An 8,864-nucleotide genomic window follows, 5' to 3' on the forward strand; every position below is an offset into this window, starting at 1 on the left:
CTCTTTGTGTGCCTGTGCCTGAAGCCCTGGACAAGAATTACATTCCTTAGCGAATGTGTACAGACTAATAGCAACTGAGGCACCCAGCAGGTTTTCTTCTCCTGTGGAAGAAATGCCACGCATTATGGTTGATGAAACAATAACCTCACTTCCCTGAGAATAGTGTTTATTGAGGCTAAATATTTTCTAAGATTAGGCCCTCATTTCTACATCCAGCTGCAGGCCCCACCTACATGTAGAGTTGCAGTGGTTTAACTCATTTTATGTCTCTGCTGTAGACACAGAATTGACTACAGCAGGGATTTGCAACCTACAGCCTGCAGAAAGCTTGGTGATCGGGCAGATCCAGAAGTCCATCTGGTCTACTTCTGGGTTCACTGCCGAGCATGCTGGAGAGCCCCCGCACCGTGCTCAGGACAGAAACCACTGCAGAACCTTTGAATTTGGCCCAGGGATTTTGGCACTTTGGTGGGATTTGCTTGTGAGGGGCACTTTCTTCTGATGCTCTCCCCAGGCTGCCATGGGGACGAATATTGGCTGTGGGCTTTCCTCTTTTGCCACAGGTGGAGACTAGGGTGGCCATCATACAGGACAGTCCGTTTATCCTCTACTGGTATGAAACCGGATGCCTTTATGTCCTCTATTTTTCACTTGAAGATGAAACGAGAGGACATAAAGTCATCTGGTTTCATATCAAGAGAGGGCAGAGGACAACCCAGCTGTCCTCTATGATGGCCACCCTAGTGGAGACTACTGGCAGTGTTGACAGAGTCCTAGCACCTGCCTGCCTCCAACATGGGGTTGGTTATTCCAGTTTGTTGTTGGAAAAGTTTGTCTACCTCTGGTTGCCACAAGGCTGTGCAAAGGCGTCATCACCAAGATTAAACTAGTTGACTGGAGTCCTGGTTGCAATCTAGCCAAGGCAGTGAGGAAGTCAATATGCGCTACTTTCCCTGCCCAGATGCAGGGAAAATAATGAGTTCCTATGGCCAGTAGCTGCACTGCTAGTACCACCTTGTTACTTGTGAGTCTTGCTGAAGTCAATGGCAAATAATCTCACAGAATCACCTGATGGCAAAACATTTCACAATGACTGTGTGCAGCTCCATCTATCTAGCATTCTCCTTTTCTATCACCATCAGCAATGACATTTGTCATCATTAACATTATTAGTAGTAAGAGGAGGAGGAACACGTGACAAGGCAGGAACTGTACATAGGGATATGAGGAAACAGTCTCTGTCCCAAACACTTCACCATCTAACAAAAAAAAATCTGAAAAAAACCCCCAATATCTGCTCCTAGGAAAGTTTCTATAGAAAATCTGAAGAACAAAGTACCATTTAAGAAGAATGCTTTTAGCCAAAATGTTTCCATCAGCTCTACATTTTTACTGTTTGTTTTTTCAAGTGCTCAAATGAATATCCCTTACAACATGTGAATTTCGGAGGACAGGCTCTCTGCTGTTTCTGAATATCACAACACTGCAACTCCAGCAGCCAAAACAGAAACAGACTCAATGAAAGGCACCACCAAGTGAGTTCAGCTGTGGGCTAAGAAAAGAAAAAGAAAAAGAAAGGAATACAACCAGAGCTGTTTAAAAAGAGCAAATAATTTTCATGAAAAAAGTGAACAAAGTTATTCTCATTTTGGTTAAGCTCTGTACCATATGAATTCTATTCTACCAAATAATTTATAAAATATAATTAGGAAGAAATATCAGTTCTATAATGCTTTTGATAAAAATTCAATCAGTATTTCAATTAAGGTGTATGGATATTTTCTAGTGGAAAAGGACATTTCACTATTTTAAGGGACATTTTCCCCAAAATTAAAATAATTCAGAACATTTTTAGTAACTGGCTGAATAACACACAGTGCAAAATACTCCATGAGGAGGCCTGACTAGGAGTGGTACAGGTACAACATCTGAAGAATAGTTTCCAAAACCTTAGGAACAAAAACACCCTGAACCAGAGAGAATTTGCCTTTTCATATTAGATAAAGTCCACAATCTCACTGACTTTTCTACCTCTTCAGGGAGGGTGGTGGCTCTGTTTGATTAACTGGTGAGATAACCCCATAGTGTTAAACTGGGAGGAAGATATGGTGACCTTGCTATGCCCTTCCCCAGACTTCACAAACCAATGTACTCCATCACAGGAGAGCTCTAGACATCCTCAACTAGCTAACGTTCAGCCAGCCAACCTTTCTGTTTTGTACTAGTGAGACAGAGGTCGGGTCAGCGGGACCTTGTAAATCTTCAAGTCCAACCCCCTGCCTGGGCAGGAGAAAAAAAAAACTGGGCTCAAATGATCCCAGCCAGGTAGGCATCAAGCCTCCTCTTAAAGACCCCCAGGGTAGGAGCCAGCACCACTTCCCTTGGAAGTTGGTTCCAGATCCTAGCTGCCCTGACTATAAAGTAGGTCTTACAGATGTCTAATCTAAACCTACTCTCCAACAGCTTGTGGCCGTTATTCCTTATTATGCCAGGGGGCGTTCGGAGAAACAAGGTCTCCCCCAAACCCTTCCGGTCCCCCCTAGTGAATTTGTAAATGGTCACCAGGTCCCCCCTCAGCCTTCGCTTGTGAAGGCTGAACAGGTTCAGGTCCCACAGTCTCTCATTGTAGGGTCTTCCCTGTTGTCCCCAGATCATGTGGCTGGCCCTCCTCTGGACCCTCCCCATGTTGTCCACATCCCTCCTGAAATGGGGCACACAGAACTGGACGCAGTACTCCAGCTGTGGCCTGACCAGTGTCGCATAGAGGGGAGGATCACCTCCTTGTCCCTGCTAGAGATGCATCTGTGGATGCATGACAAGGTCCGGTTAGCCCTGCCAACCGTGAGCTCACATTGTCGGCCCATGTTCATCTTGGAGTCAGTAATGACTCCAAGATCCCTTTCTGCCTCCATGCTCTCAAGAAGGGAGTTTCCCATCTTATAAGTGTGCTGCTGTTTACTACTGCCCACGTGTAGCACCCTGCACTTGTCAGTATTGAAACGCATCCTGTTTTTGCTAGCCCACCTCTGTAGCCTGTCCAGGTCTTGCTACAGTCTTTCCCTCCCTCCTAGCATGCTCACCTCACCCCAAATTTTGGTACCATCAGCAAACTGAAACAGGTTGCTTTTCACACTGTCATCCAAATCACTGATAAAGAAATTGAACAGCGCGGGCCCAAGAACTGAGCCCTGGGGGACTCCGCTGCCCACTTCTCCCCAGGTCAAATATGACCCGTCTGCCACCACCACCCTCTGAGTGCAACCCATCAGCCAATCTGCAATCCATCTGACTGTGTAGGAATCAATGCCACAGTCACCCAATTTTTTAATGAGGATGGGGTGGGAGATGGTATCAAAGGCCTTGCTAAAGTTCAGAAAGACTATATCCATGGTGACACCTGCATCCAATGCTTTTGTAACCTGATCATAGAAGGCAATCAGGTTGGTTGGACATGACCTGCCCCTAATGAAACCCTGCTGGTTGCCCTTGAGTATCATCCCTGAGGCCAGCCCATTGCAGATGTGCTCCATGATGATCTTCTCAAAGAGTTTCCCTAGGATTGAGGTAAGACTGAGGGGCCTATAGTTGGCCGGGTCCCCCCTCCTCCCTTTTTCAAAGATGGGGACCATGTTGGCTATCTTCCAATCATCTGGCACCTGGCCCAAGCAACCCGAGAGCTCATAAAGCCATGCCAAGGGCCCTGCAATAACCCCTGCTAGCTCTCTCAACACCCTGGGATGGAGAGCATCTGGACCCGCTGATTGAACACGTCCAGCCCCTCCAGAAGCTCTCCAACCTTGTCCTGCCCAACCTGAGGTCTGGAGGCGTTCCCCTCGAGTCCATCCTGCATCACAGCGGGGAAGTCCCGGTCCCTGCCCAAGAAAACAGAGGTAAAGAATTGGTTAAAGAGGTCTGCTTTGTCCTCTGGCACAACCACCAGATTGCCCAGAGGATCTTGCAGGGGCCCCACATTACCCGGTGCCTTCTTCATCCTCCCTATATATTTGAAAAAAGGACTTTTTATTATCTTTGATCTTGGATGCTAGTCCTAGCTCTGTGTCCACCTGGGGGGTGGTGAGCCAGGGGGGCTTTTGGGCACTCCTGCCCCCCTTGCTTCTTGGGAAGGTCACCCCTTGGGCCCTTGGGTCTGGTTTAGCTGGAGAGCTAGCTTTATCCTGCCATCTCAAGTATGCTCAAGCCCTGGGAAACTGGATTACTATAATTAGATGGAATAATTATATATTGATGGTGAATTGACATAAGTTATTTTTTACATATGATGACCTTATATTAGGGCTGTGCAAAGCTTCAATCCCTGGTTCAATTCGGCAGAGATTTGGCCCAATTCAGTGGCTGGATCTCCAATTCTGAATCAAATCAGAGGACCCTTTAATTTTTCGGAATTGATTTGGAGAAATTCAGACAGATTCAGCAATTTGGACGTAGATACAGCTTTAAATGATTTTTCTACATACCTCTAGGTAGCAGGAGCTATGAACACTGCAGTGCTGGGGGAGATGCAGCATCCCACAGAAGTGTTGGGGGCTCCCCAGCATGATCAGCAGCAGACCCGGAAGTGTACAACAAGCACTGCTGGTCCATTCCAGGTTGGCTGGGGAGCATGCAGGGCGTCTCCTGCACCCCCCCCCCCCACTTGGCAACTGGTGCCTCCTGGGTTTGGGGGGCACCTGGGGTCTCCCCACAACTGATCACCAGGCTGGGGGAGGCATATAGGGAGCCTCCCCAGCGTGCTCCTGGGCAGATCCAGAAGTACATCCAGTCCACTTCTGGGTTCACTGCTGAGCATGCTGGAGAGCACCCCCACTGTGCTCCTGTGAGATACTCCATGTACCCCAGCATCATTGTTGCCCCATGGGGTCAGGCCAACTCTCAGGATCTCAATATTGCACTGTTATATAGGAGTGTGTGACACAATTGCACATATACAAACACACAAGTCAATTAGATGCACATACACACACACTCAGGCACATACACATCCAAACCACCCTAGGCACATACACTATACACCCCAATAGTTAGACAAAAATCAATTGTCCATAACCACGCACTCAGTACACATACACAGATCACTAATTTGTATATCATGCACACAATGACATTATATACACATACACACACTCACTCACCAGTTCACACACATACCACCCACCTACTCATACACACAGATAAGTTCCCAACTTGGATGGTACAGTATGTATGTGTGTGCTTGGGGTACCTGCGACACGTGGGGGAAGGTTAAGGTGAGAGAGAGAGTTAAAGTGTAGGGAGTGAAAGTTGCCAGAACCAAGACTAGAACTGGTAGACTAGAGAGAAGCTGGCTGAGGAACTGAGGCTTGGGTTTATTTAAGATCAAGCGGCCCCAGGGTTACTCAAGCTGACTGGTGCAAGGGAAAAAAAGGAAAAGCCCCGTGGCAAGAAGGAGACAGCTAGGAAAGAGAAAGAGAGACAGAAACCTGGGAGCTTGGGGCTGGCAACTGAGGCAGACTGCTGAGATATTGGAGGTGGGGCAGAATTGTGATGGCAAGGAGGAGACAGCCAGGAAAGAAACTGAGGCAGAAACCTGGTTGCTCAGGGGAAAAGGGAGTGGGGATAAGACAGTGGCAAAGAAACAGGGGGGTTGCAGGCAGAGAGGAGCTCAGGACAGGTGTTGGAGGTGGCAGTGAGCCAAAAGCATGAGAGGGAGAAATGAGACAGAAGTTAGAGGGGCAAGGAGCAGAGATTGGAGCAGGGCCAAACTGTAGTAAGGTAAATCCAACTCAGGGGTCCAAATAACAGGTTTATTAAACAGACAGCACACTACACAGCCCCATGAAGTTATTGGTTCACGCACACACACAAGCACTCACAATGGCAGCAAGAGAAAGAGACTCAGTGGAAGAGTTGGAGGCCAGGTGAGAAAAAGAAGCAGAGTCCAAGTCCTTGGTTGAAGACAGGGTGGGGGGTGATAGCTACCTATCCAGGCTGGAAAGGGGTCCTTGTCCAGTAGCTGTTGTCCAGAGGGGGGTCACTGGCAGGGCCTCTGGGTGGATAGGTGGTGTGGCATGGTGCTGGTCCAGGTGGAGAAGGCATCCCAAGGAGTCAGTCTTCACTACCTCTTTTATGGGGCAGACTACCTCTGATCTCCTATGGGGAGGGCCTGTCCAGGCAATGTCAGTCCTAATCCAGAGGGCTCCATGTGTTCTTACTGAGCATGTGCAGTCTAGCACAATGGTGGGTTGCCTCATCTATTGTGTCTTGAATGCTGAGGGTGGTTCCAAGGGCTGGGTCCTTGGTCCCGGTATTGGTGTTGATGGTTTGGTCATTCAGAGGGAGCTATTTGTAGACCTACTGCCGTTGTCTCTCAAGCTCCCTCATTCATCCCCATTCATTCAGGAACCAAGTTACATAGGAGGGGAACTATTAGTCATGGGTTACAAAACCAGGCATGGGGATAAGATGGAGGCTTGACATGACTTATCCTAACTTACATGTATAGGCCTAAAACAGTAATTGCACAATATAAAAGCAGTAAAAAATCAATACAAACAAATTATCACTTATAAAACCATGGATATCTATACCAAAATAACAGGGCACTTACTTGCAAAGAGGGGAGAGAAAAATAAAACTTACTACCTAGAATAAAATGTTAAGGCTTATCCTACATCTTAGCTTACTTTTACTTATCTATAGGGAATACAGAGGGAGAGAAAAAGTCAGAAATGGTTGGGGAAGGGGTGGGAATTCATTTTAAAATAAATTCAAAAAAGAAAAACTGGGGGTTTTGCTACACCACAGCAATCACAAGCCGCACCTGCTACCTCAAGGTAAGTAGAAAAAAACTCAAAGCTGTGCTGTGTCCAAATTGCTGATTCACCAAATCAGCATCAAATCTTCAGATCTGGATTCAGCCGAATCAAATCGGGGCAGCGATCTGAATCAACAAATCAAATCACTGTCCCCAATTCAGGTCAAATACAAATCTGAATCAAATAAGGCCCATTTCTCACAGCCCTACCTTATATGTGATACTTTTATCTAGTAAGATTTTTAAGCTCAGCTAAAAACTGATAATAAAGGTCCCAGCTCTGCTTCAGAAACTCTCTTTTCAGGCAAGAGCCTTGATCCTTGCTGTATTGCCCTTCTGCAGGTGAACCAAGACCAGCATTTCTTTGAAACCTAGTCTCTGGAGCCTCAGTAACAAGTTACTTTGCCTGAAAGGCTGCCTACACATCTGAGATTGTTAAGACCAGAAATCTAAAAGATTTCATTTGTTCTGTCCTAATGATTCAGTGAATTTCTTCAATTAATAGATATGTCTTTTAAATCAGAAGCTTCCTATCCTTTATCTACACTGTCTTAGCAAGTGCCTGTGGTTTGTATTTCAAAATTAGACGTGCTATTGAGATTTCCTTGACTGTTTTTTGTAATGTGTGGTTGTCCTGGACCCAGCTTCTCATCCTTGATCTCCAGAATCTCCCTGGGGTCTGCAGTCCTCTGCCTCAGTGCCTGTTTTCCTTCTGGCACAGCGAACCAGAAACCCTAGAGCCCTATAGCTACCAAACCTTGTAGATACCAGTTAAGCATGGAAAGATAACTTGGATTTAGCCCCTCACATACAAAGCTAGTGAAAAGAGAAAGTGTTGAAAGAGTGGCACTGTTTCTCAGGCTGTAGATGAGTGGATTCAGCACTGGGGTGACAATGGTGTAAAAGAGAGAGACAATCTTGTCTTCCTTTAGGGAGTGGTAGGAGCACTTGAAGATGGCTACCCCATAGACCATGCAAACCACAGTCAGGTGGGAGGAGCAGGTGGCCAGAGCTTTCTGCTGTCCTTTGGTTGAGTTCGTCCTCTGGACCCTAAAGAAGATAAAGGCATAAGAGGCTAGTGATATGGAAGAAGGGATGAGGAGTAGGAGAAGGCCACACGCAAACACCAGAGTGTCATACTGAGAGGTGTCAGAGCAGGATAATTATAGCAGAGCTGGGACCTCACAGAAGTGGTCAATCTCTTCTGAAACACAATAAGGGAGAGTCAGGGTAAACACTGGTTAAATCAAGGCATTTACAGATGCTCCCATCTATACCCAAGCTGCTAAAAAAAGCTGATGTTCCTGCTCATGAGGGGTACGGCAAGGGGTTGCTAACAGCCAGGTATCTGTCATAATCCATGACTGCAAGATGGAGGCACTCTGCTACACCCCTTGTCAGTGTGACAAAAATCTGCTCCCTATATCCAACTGGAGAAATAGGGTTGCCTTGGTCAGGAAGTCTGCTAACATTTTGGGGACCACAATTAGCATCAGAAAGATGTTCATGAAGGCCAATTGGCTGAGAAAAAAGTATGTGCCTAATAAGATCATGGCCAAATAGAGAACATGTATCCATTTGTCTGGCTCAGGAGTCCCAGCACAATGAAGTCTGCTGAAGAAGTTTCATTCCCACTCTTCATTTCCTCTTCGTGTGGATGTGCCTGAAGTCCTGGACAAGAACAGCATTCCTTAGGGAATGGACGCACACGTCCGACTGGAGAATACTAACACCAACTGAGGCACCCTGCAGGTTTCTTCTTCTGTGGAACAAATGACAGATAGTATGGTTGATGAAACAATAATCTCACTTCCCTGGGAATAGTGTTTATTTAGGCTGAAGATTTTTAGTCCCACATTTGGTATGTCCAGCTGCAGTCTGTCCTGCACCAATTCTGGGGCAAAACTCATGAAAGCTGGAGGCAAAGCGTGTCTCTTCTATGAGATCTCATCATGTCTGGTGGACTCCAGGGAGAGGTGAGCCTCTGACTTCCCCAGGAAGATGCTAGATTGTGCCCATGTGCCTTTCTCCAAGTAAGAAAGTTGGTGTCTCA

General features: G+C 46.6%; 1 pseudogene; it reads right to left on the reverse strand.

The window, feature by feature from the left end:
- Positions 1-7,545: 7,545 nt before the first annotated feature.
- LOC149852604 (olfactory receptor 2AG2-like) lies at positions 7,546-8,364 on the reverse strand (annotated as a pseudogene).
- Between the last annotated feature and the right edge of the window lie 500 nt (positions 8,365-8,864).

Source organism: Crocodylus siamensis, chromosome 15 (assembly GCF_052110815.1).
Source record: "Crocodylus siamensis isolate JL-2025a chromosome 15, ASM5211081v1, whole genome shotgun sequence".
In the NCBI taxonomy this organism is placed as follows: Eukaryota; Metazoa; Chordata; order Crocodylia; family Crocodylidae; genus Crocodylus; species Crocodylus siamensis.